Here is a 21,405-nt window from a genome sequence, read left to right as displayed (position 1 = left end):
CCCAGTATATTATTCATATAGTGCACTGTTTTAGAATGTCCCAATGCTTGCTCCAATACAAAGATAAGATGACAATCACTGCAGCCATAGATCATGTGATTGAGAGTTACCGTCTGCTAGTGATGTAGCGTAAGTGAAGGTGCCATTCAGTGAAGTGAAAATGTTTCTATTAAGGTTGGCATTAATTAGTATTTCTAAACTTTTTGTATAAAGTTGCATATCACAATAAATTATGATGATAGTTATAATTTGTATTATATATACATTTATATCTATAATGTATTTAAATTTAGATTTAAATGTAATATTTAGATATATAGTAATATGATAAATTATATAATTTACTTTCCGTGGAATTTGCTATTAAATTATATGGTATATGCCAGTCAGTGGCAAGGGCCAGGACTGCTTGGAAATGCCTGCAAAATAGGCTCTTTGTACCGCGACCAAGCTGCAAAAATTGCTTTGTTTCACCAGAAGTTAAGTGACCCCTAATTATGGGTTGTAGCAGCAAGTTTGGCTTTTTGACATCTCTTATAGAACTAGTGAGTTCACAGTTTATTTTGAGCCAAATACGGCTATCATGCTTATAGCTTTTCCTAATTCCACTCATAATTATTCATGCTTGACATTCAGATGGTAATTTGTGGTAATAGTCTGCTATGAGTTTATCTTTTAGGACTCTATAGCATAACTTATTCACTAACCAAAACATATATATAATGTTTTTAATTTTATCTTCCTAAGTTTTTTGGAATGCCTTATATTTAATTCAGTTATGACAGTTTTTTCAGAAGACAAATCCTGGATTTGTTTATGCCATGTTTGTTTTGACTATTTATCACCAAGAACTATATATCAGATTTCCCAGGCAAATTTGTGCCTGATGTAGTAATATGGTCCTTACTCTCAAACTCGTCTGTGTAGCTGGTTAGTTACACTGGGGAAGTAATTATCAGACCAAGAATTTTAATTAAAACAAATTAAAAGCTCACTTAATATTCCTCCTATATAGGAGCTAAAGTAATTTTATGGTTAAAAATTAGTAACCCAAATTCTTTTTTGGTTTTTTTTGTTTCCCCATCTGTTTTAGAAGTTAGGATTATAGGCTGTTCAGTCTCATTTTACAATATAGTACCTATAAAAGGAGTATCATGTGCCAATTGTTCTAAATTGGAATCATATATACTAGTAAACTTCAATAGCTGCTTGGTTGCGCATTGATTTAGTATTTGTCCTGAACAAAGCATAGAAACTAATGGATGCCAGAGATTATGTCTCAATGCAGTAAAAGCATCAATCTTATCTTGAACTAAAACAAGGGGGAAATATTAGGGACTGGGGCTGCAGGTCAAGTACTTCTGTTGTTTGTCCCTGGTAATGAGGACTAACAGCTTCACCAATAATAGATGTGCATTGCTAATGCATGTTCCAGAGACATCTAGAATCAACTCCCTGAAACACAGTGCAGTCAAAGAGAATTATGAGCAAAGCTTGAAAAAATTAATCCACCCATTTGTGTGGGGCAGATAACAATATTTATTGGGCAAGTGCCATCCACTTCTGTCTAATTTAGTTATCTTGTAAAAACCAAAGTAGGTGGGTTTTATTTTGGTTTGTTTAGTTCCTCATAGTTAAAAACTGTTTTCCAAATAAGCAGAATATAAATCAGTGAGCGAGGGAGTGGGACAGAGGCAGGGGCTGGGGGCACTGCCCACCCCAGGGCTGGGGTGGGGAGCAGAAAGGATCTGTGAGCAGCTTGTCCATGGGCTCAGCATCCCCGTGCTTAAAAATGATGGTGGGGCACTTGAACTAAACCTCATAAAATGAGCTTTAGTTCAAGTGCCACCACCACCATTTTTAAGTGCAAAGATGCTTTTAAGAACAGAGCTGAGCAGGGTTAGAGCAGAGGCAGGATGCCTACTGCAGGCTCGTGGCTCTCTGCTCTGCTGCCTTTGCCGTAGGAGCTGCACACTGGCTACGTGTCCCTTGCCTGTCCAGCAACAGGAAACACAACTCACCACCACCACTGCAGCTGGATGGGCAGGGAGCATGCAGACAGTGTGCTCCTCTTGGGGCAAAGGCAGCAGGGCAGGGAGACCCAAGCCTGCAGCAGGCAGCCCACCTCTGCCCCACATACAAATCTGGTGGGGGGTGGGCATGTGCCACCCCATGTTGCCCCTGGGGGGTGTGTGCAGCAGTGAGGAGCTGCTCCCCCCCCTCCCTTCCGTCCCTCTCCCCACCCCATTCCCAGGGTCCCGTTCACCACCCTGGCTGGGCATTGCCCCCAGCTCCTGCCCCACTCAGTCCCTCACGATGGGAGCCTCAATCTGCCCCCCACCATGCTCCTTCCCTCCCCTATGCCTTTCCCTCCGTACACTTACCTGCAGGGAGCTGCTGTCAACACTGCCTAGCTGCATTCTAGGCCATGCGCGTGCTGCGGCTGCACGCATGCACGTGGCATACAGGGGCCCCAGCCAGAAGGCATATTTTATTTATCAGGGAAATTATCGGCTACAGTGGCCATAAGCTTATAGCTGATAATATTAATTTTCCTTTTATCGGTGACAATATGATATAGTACCAATAGATCTGTGCACCTTTAGTATAATGATCAAAAATCATTCTTTACATTGTCTTAATATAGCGTGCAAAACGCATCTTACAAAAAGTTGGCTAACTACTTATAATTGGTCAGTCATAGATAATTAACCATCCTTGCCATTCTCCTAGAAGTGGTGTATTAATCAGATTTTACTGTATAACAAAATGTGTGTGTCTTGACAAGGTTCCTTTCTGTCATCTCAGCGAGGAACTCTATGGGACTGGAAAAACTGACTTATTGGAGGACAGTGGTAATGCTGCTCCATATTAATGATTTGATTTTGGTGGTGTGGGCACTATAGGTGAGCCTCAAGAATTCAGCCACTTGTTATCTAAACTATTTTGGCACAATGGCTAGCAAGTATTACTTTGGTGTGTGGCCCAGGGCTCCTGCTTACTTTTATTTGCTAGCTATTGAACTGGTAGATGTACTGAAAATATTGGTATTTTTACAGGCCACACCACAATCGTAGAATTATAAAAGTGAAATAACTATACTGAAATTGCATTACTATATGATAATGCATTGATATTCAAAGATGTAACATATTGCAATGGGAAAAAAATAACATAGCAGAAGGTATGAAAGAAGGCTTCTGTGTTTTGGATTCTGTGGTTCTGAATTTTTCCTTAACCTGTTTCTACTTGAAAATTGGTTCTCCTGTCTTGGTGATTGACTTTAATTCTAAATCAAATTTTCTCAGTTAATCAAAGTAAGTCCTTAGCTGTCAAGCTTCTTTAGTTCACATAAAATTACACTGGTTTAAGTTCCACCTTCTTGCTTCTGAACAGCACCGGAGACTACTGTTGCTATCAGTTTTAGTGGTCAACTGCAATCGTAATGGGAAGGTAGTGTACAACCCCAAGAATGATACTCAGAGAAATGTCTCTTATTTCAGTGACTTACTAAATTTCTGCTGATGTTCAAAGGCTAAACACATTCTGTACTGAAATGAATGATAAAAATCGATTGATTCCAGTGAAGTCATGATTTCTTCCCAAATGCTTGGTCTTTTGACTGCTCATTTTATAAAATTAGTTTCCAATAGGTTCAATATGATGATTTAACTGCTGAGTTTCTTTTATGTCCTTTTGCTAATTGTTAGGCCCCTTGTGTAAAATTTGTACTGTGAGGAATAAAAAAGATAGGGAAGTCATTGTTCAGAACAGTAGATAGTTTTTTCCAGTAATGGAAATATCCTAGCTTCCACAGCAAGATACTGCAGTTGGCCTGTCTGCATTCTCTGCAGCCTGCTGGTATGCTGGTACTGTCTACTGCAAAAGCTGGATTTCTCTAAACGCTTCTGCGAGGTGTCATTTGATAATTGTAGTTGCAGCAGCTTTAATTTTACAAAAGATATTAACCCGTATGCTACTTCCCAGTCTGGTATCCCAGACACATCTTTGCATTTGCAGTCCTACTCTGTTGTTCTGTGGAACAGAATGGGTTGCCTTTTTCTAATATGGCATATACTTTTCTGACATTTTTAAATCCAATTCATTTCTCTGGTCAAAATTAGTGATACACCTTTGTACTGCTTGCAGCAAGGTCTCGAGTCAGATTTTTTCCTGGTGAGAAAATGCTTTATTTTATGCATTTGTCTGAAGCAGCATGTTTCTATGAAGAGAAGTTTGTATTGGGAATGTAATATCATCTTAAGCCTCTAAAACCTTTTTGCTAGATGTTTGTTGTGACAGTGTCATAAATCATTGGGTTTTCAGTCTACTATAGTTAATCTGCTTTTCGTTTTTCTTCACTAGGAATTAAACTGATGCCAGCTTGCATCAAACGTATGTAAACATTAAAACTAAATGAAAAGAGTTACAATATACTGTAACTACGTCACAGGTATACATAGCTTCTATAATTATTTTGGGGACTATGCAACACAGATCATTGTGTATCTGTGAGTGTGTGAGGTTTCAATTCAAGCGATAGTTTTGAAATGTCATCATCAAGGAAGAGTTTAGGCAAGGTGGCAAGAAAAGTCTTTTGGAATCTTAAGACAGCCATTTTTCTATTATTCACTATAGATATCTGATGTGGGCTTCCCACTTCATTATAGAAATAAAGTTACACAACTGGAGACTTCGCCTGCCATTTGTTTTAAAGGTGGAGTAAACAGATGATAAAATTCTCAACAGCACATTTTCCAGTCTTATGTAAATTTTTATACCAATTTGAGGGGCAGTAAAAATGTGTATTATTTCTGCTTTTACCTGACCCTCTTCGCTGTTCTTTTGTACTTATTATCTGAGTAAGCAGAGTGAAGAACAAGACAATTAGCGTTCTTCTTTGTAAAGAACCCACCCTTTACATGGAATAATGCTTTTCTTTTTCAGTCCTACCAACAAGCCATAATTTTTTATTATTTTTTGTCATTCACTAAAAGTCATTGATCAAGGCTGTGCAAGTTAAAAAAATAATTTAAGGCCGTATGTAGACTAAATGAAGGGCACATGTGCATGACACTTTAAAACACGTTAAATGCTTTTGCACCACTTTAATGGTGTTGGTGTTTGCATGCATTGGCGGCATATTGTGCGGTAATTCCAGCCACTGTAGCAAATTCAGCAGTGTAATGTGCCTTAAATGGCTTGGGGCACAGCAAACTAAAACTCCTCTGAGGCTCCATGCAGCTCAGGGGCTGTACAGGCAGCCTGGCAGCAACCCAGGAAGGCAGGCCCCATCCAAGATCTCTTTTTGTCCCCCTTGGAGCCTGCCTGCCTGAGCTGCATGGTGGCCCGGTGCTTCCCTCTGCAGCTCTGGTGCCCCTTGCGAACTCCCAAGCCAGGTGCCTGTAGGTGGGTGCTGCCTGGGGTGGGGGTGCACCACTGCCTCGGAGGGAAGCACCAGCCCCCCCTGCAGCCAAGGGACTGCTCCACCCACCAGCAGCTCACCCTCCCCTCCCTGCCACTGGACAGGAAGGTAAGTTCAGGTGTGTGTACAACATGGGGGTTTAAAGGGCCCTAAATTGAACCAGTGTTTTTAAAAACCCACCACTTCAATTTTGGGCCTCCGTTTTGTCTACACATGTACACATGCCCTAAGTGGCTAATGCCAAAGGTTGATCTGAAACTTTCTGAAAGAAAGTTACCAGTCAAAGATGTGACTGCAGCATTTATAACAGCTAACTTTAAACTAGCCACTTCAGATACTGACACCAGTGCTACCAGGGCAATATGGAGCTTAGCATAGGCTAGCCACTTGCATATTTGACCTACTTTCATGGAAGGTTTTGCAGCCCCAATGGAGATCAGTGCTGGGTGACTACATTCCTATTGGTATTTGAGGTAGCTAGTTTGAAGCTAAACCAGGTATATCTATGCAAGCTGCACACACTCCTTTGACTTCAGTATTGTAGTCTTGGGCTGTTTGCAGACATTAAACAAAACAAAACAAAACAAAAAACCCCCCTGCACTTTACCGGAAGAAGCAGCACTTTAGTTCAGCCTGGGTTGGCAGTGACTGTATAGATAGGCTTTTGGTGCTTTTATTTATAGTGGATTCAATCTGCTATAAGTGCCAGAAAAGCCCCACTAGAGCACCTGATATATACAGATGTTGGGTGAGCCGGCTCCAACTAATGCGCTACCTCTTCTGGGTGTGCTCTGGGCTTGGCATGGGGGCATGCAGAGTTTAAAGTAAAGCACCTTTTTGGTTTTTTTAATGTCTGCAAGCAGCCTTATTCTCAAGGTGAAAAGCTGATGTTTTTCTTTAAGCGAAGACTAATTTAGGAGATGCTTAATGTTCAGATTCTGAGAGGGGGAAAATGGTAGTAAAAAGTAAGGAGAATGTATATAGATAAGTACAGTTCTCATTTCTGAAATCTCCCTATTGTTGCTTTTTCAGTGAGTCAGAAAAAAGTAAAATAAATTATGCATCATATTTAATCTGAATTATTTTAAACTTATTATTAAATAAAATCTTTGTAAAGAGATGTCGTTCTGGTTTCAAACAAATATGAATATCATTTTTAAATATCTTGATTGTTTGAATTCTTGTTTATTTTAGATAAGTCCCTTGAAAGTCAAATGATTACCTCTTCTACAAGATTTGTTACAGCAAACAGCACCTGAGGGGTGTGCTCAGGTCAGGCTTATCTCTTGAGAATGGTAGCATAGCCAACACCTCCAGTTTTTGTCATTTAAACAAGGCTTCATCCTGTTTCTTAACTTAAAATCCAGACTTACTTTTCCTTTATTTTTTTCTCTCCTACATAGAATGAGTTTAATAAAAGATACTACCAAAAAAACACACCCTCCTCATAAACTTTTTAGGACAGTCTTAAATATGGAGCAAGAGAAGTTAGACTCCTTCAAAGCTTTTCTTAACCCATATTGCAACATCAACTTTGAAGTGAAAACTTGGTCATTTAGAAAGCTGCAGGACTGTTACTGGAGATTTAGTCCATGTCTCTATCAAACCCTTTTGTCTAGATGTTCAAGTTTCAGCTGAGCCATGCTTTAGCTGTTAATAAAATGCTGGAGGTATTCCTATTCACTACCACTGTTTGGTAAATGTTTATAGAAAGGAAGAAAAATAAGTCTTGTAAATTTCTTTGAGTTCTGCACAAACCTAGGCCTCTGCCATCAAATTTAGCACAGTCAAGTTTTTTCTCTTTTTATTTTTTAAACATATAATCTTAACATTTTCTAGGTCATTTTAGTATGTATAGGTTTCTTTACAGCTTTTACCTATTTTACTCTAGTAGCTTCACAATCTTTAAAGTGTTGTTTGAGGATTTCAAGATGGCAAACCCCTTATACTTTGGGATGAAACTGACCTTCCTTTTGTGCTGGCCTGTGCCATAAGAATTGTATCCAGGCAATTGGTTTGATGTAGAAGACCTGGAAGAAAGAGAAGCAGATATACCAAGAGTGCCTAGATGGAAACAACTTTAACTTTTTGCTCATGTTCTGTGTACCTACACTTTGAAAGTTAGGCCCTTTAAAATGTATGAAATTGAGCAATCAGTTTCATTTATTACATTTGGAAATACTTTGCCACTATCAATTCATATTAGATTTTCATCTGTTTTGAAGTTCCTAAAGGAGAATAAGGTGATCAGGAATAGCCAGCATGGATTCACCAAGAGAGAGCTTGACTAACCTTATTTCCTTCTGTAATAAAGTGATAAGCTCAGTGGATGTGGGGAGAGCAATGCATGTGATGTATCTTGACTTTGTCTGGGGGAAAAAGCATCATAAATCTTGCTAGTCTCATTAACTAACTAAGAAAATACAGACTAGATGGAAATACTGTAACATGGATACATAGTTTCATAGTTTCTAGGGTCGGAAGGGACCTGAGCAGATCATCTAGTCCGACCCCCTGCCATGGCAGGAAAGAGTACTGGGGTCAAACGACCCCAGTAAGGTGTACATCTAACCTCCTCTTAAAAATCCCCAGGGTGGGAGCCTGCACCACCTCACTTGAAAGCTGGTTCCAGACCCTAGCCGCCCTGACCGTGAAGTAGCGCCTCCTGATGTCCAACTTGAACCTTCCCTCCGCCAGCTTGTGACCATTGTTCCTGGTCACTCCTTGCGGCGCTCGGGGGAACAGGGACTCCCCCAGCGCCTGCTGATCCCCCCTAACCAGTTTATAACAGGCCACAAGATCCCCCCTCAGCCTTCTCTTTTGAAGGCTGAACAGGTTCAGGTCCCGCAACCTTTCCTCATAGGACCTACCCTGCTGTCCCTTGATCATACGAGTGGCCCTCCTCTGGACCCTCTCGATGCTGTCCACATCCCTCTTAAAGTGCGGCGCCCAGAACTGGACGCAGTACTCCAGCTGCGGCCTGACCAGTGCCGCATAGAGGGGGAGGATCACCTCCTTGGACCTGCTCGAGATGCATCTGTGGATGCACGACAAGGTGCAGTTGGCCTTCCTAACCGCCTCCCCACATTGCCGACTCATGTTCATCTTGGAGTCAATAATGACTCCCAGATCCTTTTCCACCTCCATCCGTAATTGTTTGGATCCTTGTGCTCAATGAGTAGTCATCAATGGCTCAATGTCTGGTTGGGAAAAGGTATCAAATGGGGTTTCCCCAGGGTCTGGTATTGTTTAATATTGTCATTAAAGATTTAGATGACAGGACTGAGTGCACACTTAACATATCTGTGAATCGCACAAAGTTGGGTATAATTTCAGACCCTCCAGAGGGTTGGGCTAGGCTCCAGAATGACCAGTATAGACTTAAGAAATGGTCCACAAGCAGTGAGATGAACTATAATAAGGACAAGTGGAAAGTCATAGAATCATAGAAGAATAGGGTTGGAAGGACCTCAGAAGGTTGAGTCCTGCTCAGAGCAGGACCATTCCCAATGATATCGTTCTAGCCAGGGCTTTTTCAAGTCAAGCCTTAGAAACCTCCAAGGATGGAGATTCCAACACCTCACTAGGTAATTTGTTCCAGTGCTTCACTACCCTCCCCGTGGGAAAGGCTTTTCCTAATATGTAACCTAAACTTCCCTTGCTGCAACTTCAGATCATTGTTCCTTGTTCTGTCATCTGCCTCCGTAAATCATGTGCCCCGGCCCCCTAAAGATTTTTACTGCCCTCTGCTGGACTCTCTCCAACTTCTCCACATCCTTTCTATAGTGGGGAGCTCAAACCTGGACACGGTACTCCAGATGTGGCCTCGCCAGTGCAGAATAGAGCAAAATAATTACTTCCCTTGATCTGCTGGGAGTGCTTTTACTGTTGCAACTCGGTATGTTGTTAGCTTTCTTGGCAACAGGGGCACGCTGCTGATTCATATCCATCTTATTGTATGCTGTAACCCCCAGGTCTTTTCCGCAGAGCTCCTACTTACCCAGTCAGTCCCTGGGCTGTAGCAGTGCCTGGCATCCTTCCATCCTAAGTGCAGGACTTTGCACTTCTCCTTATTGAACCTCATTAGATCGCTTTCGGTCCAATCTTCCGATTTGTCATGGTCACTCTGAATCCTAGCCCTACCCTCCAGTGCATCTACTACACCCCAGCTTAGTGTCTTCTGTGAACTTGCTGAGGGTACACACCATCCCATCTTCCAGATTGTTAATGAAGATATTGAACAAAACCAGCCCCAGGACTGACCCCCTGGGGCAGTCCACTTGATACTGGCTGCCAAATAGACATTGAGCCATTGATTATTATCTATTGAGCCTGACAGTCCATCCAGTTTTCTGTCTACCTTACAGTCCATTTATCTAACCCATACTTCCTCAGCTTGCTTGCAAGAATGGTGTGCGAGACCATATCAAAAGCCTTGCTAAAGTTAAGGTATATTATGTCCACTGCTTTCCCCACATCCAGAGAACCAGTTATCTCATCACAGAAAGCAATCAGGTTGGTTAGGCATGTCTTGCCTTTGGTGAATCTATGCTGACTGTTCCTGATCACTTTCTTCTCCAAGTGCTTAGAAATGGATTCTTTGAGGACCTGCTCCCATGATTTTTCCAGGGATTGAGATGAGGCTGACTAATCTGTAGTTCTCTGGATCCTCCTTCTTCCCTTTCTTAAAGGTTGGCACTATATTTGTCCTTTTCCAATCGTCCAGGACCGTCCCTGATCGCCACGAGTTTTCATAGATAATGACCCACAGATCTACAATTACATCAGCCAACTTCCTTAGCACCCTCAGATGCATTGCATCTGACCCCATAAACTCAGACATGTCCAGCTTTTCTAAACAGTCCCTAACCTGTCCTTTCACCACTGAAGATTGCTCACTGTCTTCCCAAACTGTGCTGCTGGATACAGTAGTCTGGGAGCTGACCTTGCCTGTGAAGACTGAGGTAAAGAAGGCATTGCGTACTCCAGCCTTTTCCTCCTCATCTGTCACTAGGTTGGCTCCCCCATTGAGTAAGGGGCCCACACTTTCCCTGACCTATTGCTAGCATACTTGTAGAAATCCTTCTTGTTATCCTTCACGTTCCTTGCTAGCTGCAACTTCAATTGAGCTTTAGCCTTCCTGACTTCATCCCTGCATACCCGAGCAATATTCTTATACTCTTCCCAAGTTTTGTTCAAGTTTCCCCTTTGTAAGCTTCCTTTTTGTGTTGAAGCTCGCCGAAGAGTTCTCTGCTAAGCCAAGCTGGTCTACATTTTCTACTCTTCCTGCACCTGTAGTTAGTTTTCTTTAAAATACAGGCTGTTCTGTACTTCTTTCTCCCTCAGATTGGCCTCCCAGGGGATTCTGGCCATCAGTTCCCTGAGGGAGTCAAAGTCTGCTTTCTTGAAGTCCAGGGCCCATGCTTTGCTGCTCTTCTTTCTTCCTTTGTCAGGATTCTGAAAACAATCATCTTGTAGTCACTGCTGCCCAAGTCCTGCTCTTGGGATGGAATAAATACATGCAGAAATATAAGATAGGCTGCAGTACTGCACAGAAGAACCTGGAGGTTATGGTGGACCATAAGCTGAATATGAGCCAATACAGTGCTCTTGTTGCAGAGAAGGCCACCAGTGTGCGGAGTAGTAATAATAGGAGTGTCGCTTGTGAATCAAGGGACATGATTCTTCCACTCTATTCAGCACTGGTAAGGCCCCACCTGGAATACTTTATCAAGTTTTGCACCCCACACTTCAAGAAGGACACATTGAATAGAGCCCAGTGCAGCGCTACATAAATAATTAGATACCTGGGAAGCATGACTTATGAGGAAAGGCTAGGATTATTTAGCGTGGAAAAGAGTAGTTGAAGAGGGGGATTTGATTACAGTCTTCAAATATCTGAAGAGCAATTCCAGAGAGGATGGATGTGGCCTTTTGTCTGTTTCCATAGAGGGCAGGACTAGGAGCAACAGACTCAAGTGGCAGCAGAGGAAATTTAGATTGAAAGTTAGGAAGAAGTGCTCAAACATAGAAACAGGCTACTAGTGAAGTTGTGGCATCTCCATCCTTGGAAATTTCAAAAAGTAGGGTAGACAGGCACTTGGGAGCGATAGTTCAGTCAAGATTGATCCTTCCCTGTAAAGGAGACTGATCTAGATGACTTTGATATCCCTTCCAGTCCTGTTTTCCTATGATCCTAAGAGTAACAAAGAAGTAACATTTTGAAGTAATGACTCAGTTTGCCTCATAATTGCACATGCGCTAAGTGCATGTACAGTCATTAGATTGTGCCCTACTAAGCTAACTAGATTTACAAACCCACTGTATAAATGTATGTATTCAAATGCATGATTTTCAGTCTGTATGAGAGGATAATTTTGAATTAGTTAAGGCAGTTGTAAATTACCAACAATTTACCCTTCTTCATCTCTTCATTGCTTAGTCAAGCAGAACTTTTCACTCAAGAAAATTATGGAGTTGATCTTTATACTAGAAAAATACTGTCATTGTTTCTGGGTAACACCTAAGTATTTGTCACATTTATTAAATGAGGTTTTTGATTTTTTTTAAATGCCAGACATTTTTAGCTATTGTTCACTGATTTCCAGGTGTTGAACAATGTGTGATTGCTAAGATTAATTTCTTTATTTCAAGGTTTCTTTTAAATAACCATACTCAGTAGGGTAAATTTCATACAGAATCTAGTCAACACCATCAATTTTAATTATCTTTATGTAGTTTTGTGTTTAGACCCTTTTACTTGCCTTTCCTTTAAAGGTGGAATAGCAGAACAAGACATTCTGTAGCAAATAGCTTAGTCAATTGACACACATGGGAAATGGATTATATTTAATTAAATTTGCTCTGGGTCAAACTCAGATCTGAACAGCTTCAACCATGAAATGTTTTAATCCACTCCAAACTTTGTGATTCAAGCCCATGTCTATTAATAACATGCAGTCTAGATGGTATGCTGGAACAAGGAAAAGCAAACAGAAATTACTAATGGAAGATTTTTAATGTGCTTGTTTCCTTCAGCTCTCTTTCCCACTAGTCAGTTAAGTCCCTTAATATTTTGCATCTTCTTCATTCTAAAGTAGTTCACAATCTTAATTTTAAAATAAAACTTTCCACAAGTAAATGGATCAGAAGAAGAGAAAACACCTTGAAATCTACAAAGAAGTTTACCATACAGCTTTAATTTATTTAGGAAACACTTAGACACAGCAGAAAGAAATATAGGGGAAAAAAATCCATTAGTTAAAAAAATCTTAGTGTTTCAGAATAGAATATGCATAGAATATGTTTTGACCTTTTAGAGCTCCTTAGTTTATCTTATATGCAAGATGATACAGAAAGTGTATTTTCTTATGGGGTAGCAAAAGAACTCAGCACCCATTTGATGAACAAAAGATTTTAAATGTGATGATTTAAGTTTTTAATGTTGAGAGTATTTTTTCCTTTCACTCTCTAATTAAGGCAAGTTACATATTTGTCTAACTCCACCTAGAGGAAGCAAAGAGAAACACTTTATCTGACCTGACAGGTACAGTCTGTCTTAGCCAATTTTTATCATCTTTTCAACCTTGATTAGAATAAACATAAAAGCATGTTGTTTTTTTTCCTGTATTGGATCTTAACTCTCAGCCCTTCCTTTTCTACTTCGCTCACAACCTTAAAGCAAAAACAATGGAAAGGGAAAAATGGGGACATTTAGCAGCGTCATCAAAGAATAAGAAAAATTAAATTAACCTTCAGTAGGATTCCTCTACAGGCGAAAACTTTAGAAGCCTTTAAAATGATTTAGTCTTGCCCCAATAGTGGCAGATTTACCCCGGGTGAATCAGGGCTACATCTATCACATTTTCAAATGCCTGCTTTTCAGTGCAAAGCCTATTTATATCTCATGCTTTCATACGTGCAGCTTGTTCATTTGTGTGCAGCTGCCATAGTGCAATTTGCTCCTATTTTATTTTGCAAGTTTCATGTGCCTGTAGCCTCAGATTTCTAAGCTGCAGGCCAGCTTCTTTGGGCTTATCCCTTTTCAATATAAGGATTTTCTTAGTTGATTCTTTGTAGTTGAACCATCCAGTATGTATTTGGGAAGTTCCTCTACCACATGCTAGTAGTGTATACTGCAGAGTGCAAATTTCTTTCTGATAGCTTCCATTTCTATTTCTAAAACTTCTAAACCAAACAATCCTTTTAATAGGGTGTATATTTGTATCTATAGCTACCAGACAGGCTAGCACTCTACATCCTTGCCAATCAAAAAGCTTTCATTGGCTTAAACGCATAGGGAAATGACAAATCAAAAGAACAGGCAGATATTTAATATTTTGAGACTAAAACCAGGCATTCTTCTTAGAGACAGAGTACTGCTTTTGCTCTGATATAAGGTGACTCTCAATATAGAACGACCCTCCCACCCCCCCATACTTAAATTACATGTATATGGAAAATGTATAAATTTGTTATAATTTTCTATGTAGATAATGTAGTTATTGGAAGTTTGCCTTGAATTTGTTCCCCTCCCACTGCTGCAGCACAGAAGATAAATTTGGGGGTGGGGGTGGTCAGGAGCCCCTTTGCCCTCTTATATTCATGACTCTTCCCCCTTGCATCCCTCTTCCCCTCCTCCTTACTCTCAGATCCTGTTCTCCCTAAGTGTTTATGTAAATGCTTGTTCACACCCTCTGTTAGCTAAATGTCTGTTGCTATGCATGCCCAAAGGGTGAATGAATTTACCAGGGGGAGGGGAGAGGTCCTTGATTCTAGTCCCTATTTCAGGAACTGCTTATGCATTTTGGATTAAATAGTTGTTTGATAAAACATAAACACTGTTGGGAACAGGGACCAGAATCCAGACCTCTCCTCTCATAAGTAGGGATCTACCCTATTTACAATTTTGTAATCTTTTTGTGGGGGGGGTAGGCACGAAAAAAAGCTGTTTCCACAAACACTGTGAAAATGATTATCCCCACAATTATAGCATGGAATCACCAGGAAAAAAAACTTACTAAAAATAAAATGCTGGCTCCCCAGAGCTGCTGCAACCCAACCTTGCAGCCTGCTGGGGAGGTGCGGGGTGGGAGAGGCTGGCATGAGGGGGAATAACAAAGACGGTAGCCACCCTTTCCCCACCCCTTGCTGATAATGGCTCAGAGGGCTGTCTCTCTCCACCAGTCAGTGACAAAGGGTGGGGTTGCATGATGAGCAGCCCTCTTGGCCAGTCAGCGGTGGAAGGCACCGTGAAAAGACCACAAAAATTTTGCTGTGCATAGTGAGTGGCCCATGATTTTTCTTTTGCCTCCAAGCAATTTTAGGTAGATCCCTACTCATAAGGGAGTGCCCTCATCACTGGGAGGGAATCATGCTTCCTCTTTCATATTATCTCTGTTTGGCTTTAACAATCTTCCATTCCTCGAGAAGGAGATGAAGAGTGCCTTCATTCCATTCTGTTCTTCAGCCTAGTATTTAAGGCACTCTTGGGAAATAGACAATGTGGGCTTTAATCCGTCCAAGTTGCGAAGTGCCTATAATCTAAGAGTTTCACTCCCTGAGAGGGTGCTTTAACCACCAAGCCATTACGTAAAAGACAGACGCATTCACTTACCGTCTGGCAGTCTTGAAAGAATGTTGTGAGCCAATCATCTGTCTGCAAAGGAATGGCATTGGCACCAGGAAATAATTTCACATTGGGATGTCTGTTCTTGTATAAGACGTTAAGTCAGTGTTCCCGATAGGTATAGAAGTCCAAGGGAAAAGCATTCAAAAAGCCTGAGCCTGAATTGATTCAATCTTTGTAGGTTAGTCTAACCTGACTAGTCTGTACTGGTTTGTAACCACATAGACATTCCAGAAATGCAGGCACATACCTGCAGTGGCATAGGCTAGAAGCTGGGGTGGTGGGGGGAGAATGCTAGAGCAGCCATCCCTTCCCTTCTGTAGTGCTGGAAGCTGTGAATCTATGAATCTGATGATTAGGGAGGGGGGTTCCCAGCCCCCTGTCCTGACCAGCCCAGCAAGCAGTTGCTAACAGTTGAAGGCAGCTGCTAACACAGTGTTTATCAGCTCATTAAGAAAACAATAGCCTCTCTCCATTAGTTCAAGCTCCTCTTAAACAGCTTTTCCAAGGAAGGATGTTACCAGCTACCTGTTGATTCTGCCTATGTCCCATCTCCCACAGCATGGAGGTAGCCAGCATGTGGTCTGCTAGCTAATGCTGAGAGGTATCTGTGCAGAGGGGATGGAGATCCCTGCTTAGCAGGGGAAAGCCGGGCAGATGCCTGCAGTCTCTGCCGGAGCTGCAGCCAGGGAGCAGAAGTGAGGGGCCAACCCTGCTGTGGAGAAAAGAGCCCCATCCAGCTCAGAGAGCATGCCAGGATGTTGGGGGATTCTAGCTAAACCAACAAGGGTTCAGGGACAAACACTGCATAAACCAGTTTGAGCCAAATCAGTCAAGTCTGATACTACATTCAACTACGTTTATCTCAAACTGATTTCAGCCATTTTCAAACTGGTTTATGTGCACTGAGCATCTGTTCTGTTACAGGTTTAAACCAGTTGCTGATTACTTAAACTGGTTTATGTGTAATGTCTGTCCCCAGCCCAGGGGAGAGTTGGGACTTGAGGTGCACCCCTCTTTTTAAGATTACCTATTGGGTAGCTTAGGCAGCTCCCTTTACCATATGTGGACTGTTGTGAATTCCATTTTTTGGCACTTAATTCTTTCCACTTAGATATCTAATTCCATTTTTAGATCTGCCCCTTGGTAGCTACTTAGTGAAACCAGAGCCAGTGTAGCCAAGTGCTGAATAAGGTTAAAAATATGTTAAAATACATCTTCACAAAGTAAATGGTCTTACTAGGCTCCTTCACTTACTTTTAATGAATCGCCTGTATCCATTTCCAGGAGGTCAGACAGTAATAGCAGTTGACAAATGCTTACCTTACAAGTCTATATATGGTCTCTGTAACCATTTGAGAGCTTTACTAGAGAACACAACAAGTTATGTTTTCCCAAATATAGAAGAGAGAAGTAGAGGCACTGACCAGCAGCATCATAGTAATTTAGAAATGGTTTTGCAATCTGTTTCAATACTGATGACTACATATTATGGGGAGGGACTAGAAAAAATGATGCTCTGATCACTGGCTTTGAGACCTCTTAGTTCTTTCTCAATACAAATAATTAGCACCAACAATCGAGTTTACTATGTGGGTCAATATTGAGATTGCAACAGACAGCATGTTGAGGTATAGAGTGAGAATTATTTACATGTTCAGCACCAGAAGGCTTACAGCACATTTTTAGGATTATAAAAACCCTTTGGTTTTTAAAAACCCTCAGGAACATTATATATGTAGAAAAATGCTACATTGAACAGACTGAAGTTTTCAGAGTCTTTCCTATAGAAATATAACCACTTGTACTAAAACAATTTCCTTAAATTATTTATCATATTAAAAAAGGTGAACTTAGTCGTGCCTATCTAGTATTTTGGCAAATGTTTTAGCAGCATGATGGCATTGAGCGAACTAGCTCAAATTCAAAATCATCTGGTTTGTTAATGTCCGCAGGACTGCTTGTTCTGCCATGGAGCCTTTTGAAATGAAGGTACCAATGACAGTAAAATAAATTAATATAAGCAGTATTTTTCACCTAGAGTATTGCTAAAATTTTTCTCATAAGTGTTTCAGAACCCTTGCCTACTGACACTGCCATTCCAGGTACCAAATAATTTCCTTTTTATACACTGATGTATTACCCATCTACTGCCCATCTTTCAAAAGAGGAAAAAAAGAGGGCCCAAAGAATTACACACCAGTCAGCCTGACTTCATGACAAACCTTGATTTCTTTCTTTGACAGAATTATACTAAAAAATATGTTCAGTCCTGAGGAAGAATGTATTGCTTTCAAAAGCTTTTCCAAGTCTGTCCCAACCATGAAGATATATCACCCACAAAAATCCTTGCTTTTAACACAGTTAATTCATTTGGTGGGTAAGGAGAAATGTGGTGAACATAATATACCTAAACTCTAATAAGACTTTTGACACAGTCCCCCATGACAATTCTTATAAGTAAACAAAAGAAATATAGGTCAGCTAGGGTTACTATTAGGTAGATATATGATGGACTGAATACTTATAAGCAAATAGTAAATATAAATGGATCTATGTCATACTTCCTGATGGCCTCAAGCAGGGTTCCACAGGGGGCTTTTCTCAATCCAGTGTTTAACGTTTTCATCTAATGGCTTAGATACAGACTATACCAAATCTACAGAGAACAAAAACTTGGCAGCATTTGCAAACCTCTTGGAGGATAGGTTTAAAATTCAAAAGTATCTTGATATGAAATTCAGTAAAGGCAAATGTATGAAGGTACAGATAGGAGAGAAACAAATAATAATCCCTCGTACCTGAGATAAGAGGGGAATCTCAGGCTTAGGATAGACCTGTTAAAACTAAGCTACACATTTCACTCGATTTATGTGGGTTCTTTATATGTGAATCTGCTCTTATGTGATGAGCGTTTTTAGGCCTGTAATTCATTATACGCTAGGTAAATTCACTCTTATGTGATCAGCATAGCTGCTCCTCCGCCCAGGCAGGAGACGGAAAGGGTCATGGCCCCACTCACCCCAACCTCGGCTGCAGCAGCCCTGGGAGCGGCCAGCATCAGCTGCCTGTAGCCTCTGGGCTGTACGGTGCTCTGCCTGTTCCCCCACTCCTGGGCTCACCCCAGCTCCTGGGCTGCGTCGTGTCATGGTGTAGGCAGCTGGTGTCAGCTGCTCCTGGGGCTGCTCCAGCATGGGCTGGGGTGAGTGCAGACAAGTAGAGCCCTGGGTGGCGCAGGACACAGCATTCACCCCAGCCCTGGCTGCAGCAGCCCTGGGAACAGCCAACACCAGCTGCCTGGACCAGGGCACGGTGCAGCTGAGGAGCAGAGGTGAGTGGGGACAGGCGAAGCACAGTGCAGCCTATCAGCTGCAGGCAGCTGGCACCAGCTGCTCCCAGGGCCACTGCAGCTGGGGCTGGGGTGAGTGCCGCTCTGTTCCCTCTGCTTTGCTGCCTTGTGCAGCCCCAGGAGCAGCACCCATTCCCCCACCCCTTCCCTAGCCCCAGCCTCACTCCCTCCCTCCCTTCCTCATCTCCATGGGAACCTATCCCTATTTGTTACATTGTAAAGTGGGTTCGCTTTATGAAAATTCGATTTATGCACCGTTCTCTGGGAACACGTGTACAGCATAAATCGAGGGAAACCTGTACTTCATCAAGAAAATGGGTTTCTTTTCCTTATTTCCATTATTTCTTCCCTGAATTCTACCAATTGGTATTTTCTCAATTTGGAGTGCACCTACTTTTATTTGGCTCTCCATTCTAACCACAGAAAAGTTTGTACCTATGCAGAGTCCTTCTCTTTAGCCTGTCATTTGTCCCAAAGGTGTGTGCAGAGTGCATAGCGATGGTAGGGGCAAAACTCAGAAGGATCACCATCCATGTATTTCTTTATCTGGATGACCATTTTAACCGTGCCGGTCAGTGAGTATACAATATAATCTAACATTAAGGTGCAGTTTTAATTAAATGATTACATACAATTTGGAAGTGAATGGTCAGAAATCCTTTGCCCTGGAATATATCCCAGTCCAGAACTTGAATTGAAACCCAAATACCAAACTGCTACCATTCCTTTTCTGTGTACAAGCACCTGTGAAAGCAACTAGAAAAAACTTTCCATGTTCACCTGTGTTATGGTAGTTTGCTTACTTCTAATAGGTACTCTATGTGCTCAAGGGACAGTCTCTGCTGGTGAATCTAAGGGTTCTAACCCATCAACATAATACCATGTCAAGGAATTTTTATTTTTCAGTTTGTATTAAAAATAAAAACTAGGAAAGTACATGTACACTGCATGGAAAAACGAAACTGAGCACTCAGGAGTTAGGAAATGCGAGACTTAAGGTTCCCTATGAATGCTTTCTGATTCAATCTTTAGTTGCATGATCACATGTTATTTCTCCCGCAGGAACCTGCTTCATTCATTGTACCAGATGGACCTGCTCTTGGATGAATCAAGATTATGTAGTGAATGAGACGGGGATAGAAGGAAAAGAAGGCAATATCTAATGGTGGAGGCAGTTAAGTTCCACCTTAGAGAATTGATTTCTATCCTTGCCTCCATCTCAGCTCCTAGGCAACTCACTTAAACCAATTTTTTTCTCAGGTGATGACTAACTCTGTCCTTTTTTCTCTGAGGATTTCATTTATGACTGTGTTACCTGATTTGAAGAAATGCTGAGTACCCCCAGTTGCAACTGAAGTCAATAGAAACTGGGCATTGAACATATAAAGTGTTAAATGCTTTCCTGTATTGCTAAGTACTGTGCAAAATCAGTTTTTCAGCATTTCAAATTTGACACCTAAAATTAGTGTATCCTTTTCACTTTTTTCTCTCTTTGCCTCTCTCCTGCATCTGTAAAATGCCGCTTAAACTCACTAGGAGTTATGTAAATAAATTTGGTAAATGTTTACATTTGGTAATTGCACAGCATTTAAGCATTTTCCAGTAAATAAAATATGAGGTTACACTCTGAATAATGAAGATAAAAATGAAATATTGAGTATCTGCTCTGTAAATGAGCACGATCCATTCTGTGTACTAAATAAAGCAGGTATCTGGTGGACAGAATAGTAGTGTGTGATCATGTAATTAAAATGTGTACCAGAATGCACATGCACAAGTGGGCTCAACAAGGATTGTACTAACAAGTTGAATTTTAGCTTTTCTTACTTCTGAGATTTTGACTTTATACTGGTAATCCTATTTTGTTTTAAAGCATGTTAAACAGTATAAAATATCAAGATTATCAGTTTTAACTGAGTTTTGTCATAAGGCTTTTAATAGGTGCATTCATTTTTAATATTAGCCTGAAGACTACTCAAGTGGGGGATGTGTGAGTATTCACAAACACTATTCTAGCTGTTCAGCAGAGAACTAAAATGCTATACTATGTGGTAAGACCTAGTTTCATAATTGTACTGTAGATGGTAGTCTTCCCCTATCCCTAAGAAAAAACATATAAAAATCCTTTTAATTCAGTGTGATCCATCATCAGGCAACTACTCAAAAAAACTAGCGTTCTTAAATGCTCTCAAATGTCCAGTAGCAAAAATAAATGAAGGGCATAGTGCATTAAGGGATTTCCAGTTGTGTCTCACAGGGCAAGGAAGACTGCTGTGAGAGAGCTCTTGGGATAGCTCCTACTGTTGCTGCCTTTAGCAATAGCTTCCTGCCTAATCAGTCTCCAGGCTTACACCACTGCTTTAAGTCTCCTCTTTTTCTGTTTGCCAGTCACTGACTGAAAACAAGACACAGCCAATTACTCTCCACTGAGTTAACCCAGTTTCTGTTTATCCACCTAACAGCAGTTGCCATGAGATCGCTGTATTGAAAACTTGTTATATGGTGAGATCTCTGATTATAGAATGTTGTCGTTGCAGCTTTACCAGAAAATGCAGAAACCTTATCATCCAAGATGAGTATCGTGTTGCTCAAAGAGGCTATTTCCTATTTAACAAGGAAACAAAATAGAGTTTACTAATATTTTGACTTATTTCTTTTCCACATTCCAGTGTGTCAGTAAAAATGCAATCTAGATTTCCTTTTTGTGTTAAAAGGAGTTACAAAATTTATTCATGATAAATCTTTTTGTAGTATTTAGCACGTGTGTCTTTAACTGAAGAGTTTCTTGGATTTCCTTTTTTTCTCCCCACCCCTCCTCCTCCCACAATCTCTTGAAATATTGGTTTCCCCCTCTTGTTTTCTTTTCCTTCCTGGTTGTCTAAACTGTTATGGTATGTATAGTTGTTACATTTAGATTAACATAACCAGGGTTAGGCTGATCTAAATGCCCACTTGTACAGGTGTTCAGAGGGTTCTCCAAAAAAAAAAAAAAAAAAAAAAAAA

General features: G+C 41.0%; 1 protein-coding gene across 2 annotated transcripts in view; it reads left to right on the top strand.

Moving 5' to 3' along the window:
• Positions 1 to 21,405, top strand: part of DIAPH3 (diaphanous related formin 3) — a 562,409-nt gene that overhangs the window by 409,138 nt on the left and 131,866 nt on the right. The window lies entirely within an intron of this gene.

Source organism: Gavialis gangeticus, unplaced genomic scaffold (genome assembly GCF_001723915.1).
Source record: "Gavialis gangeticus isolate Ggan-Ray unplaced genomic scaffold, GavGan_comp1, whole genome shotgun sequence".
Classification (NCBI taxonomy): domain Eukaryota; kingdom Metazoa; phylum Chordata; order Crocodylia; family Gavialidae; genus Gavialis; species Gavialis gangeticus.
The sequence above is the reverse complement of the archived record's forward strand: the minus strand, read 5'-3'. Positions and strand labels throughout refer to the sequence as shown.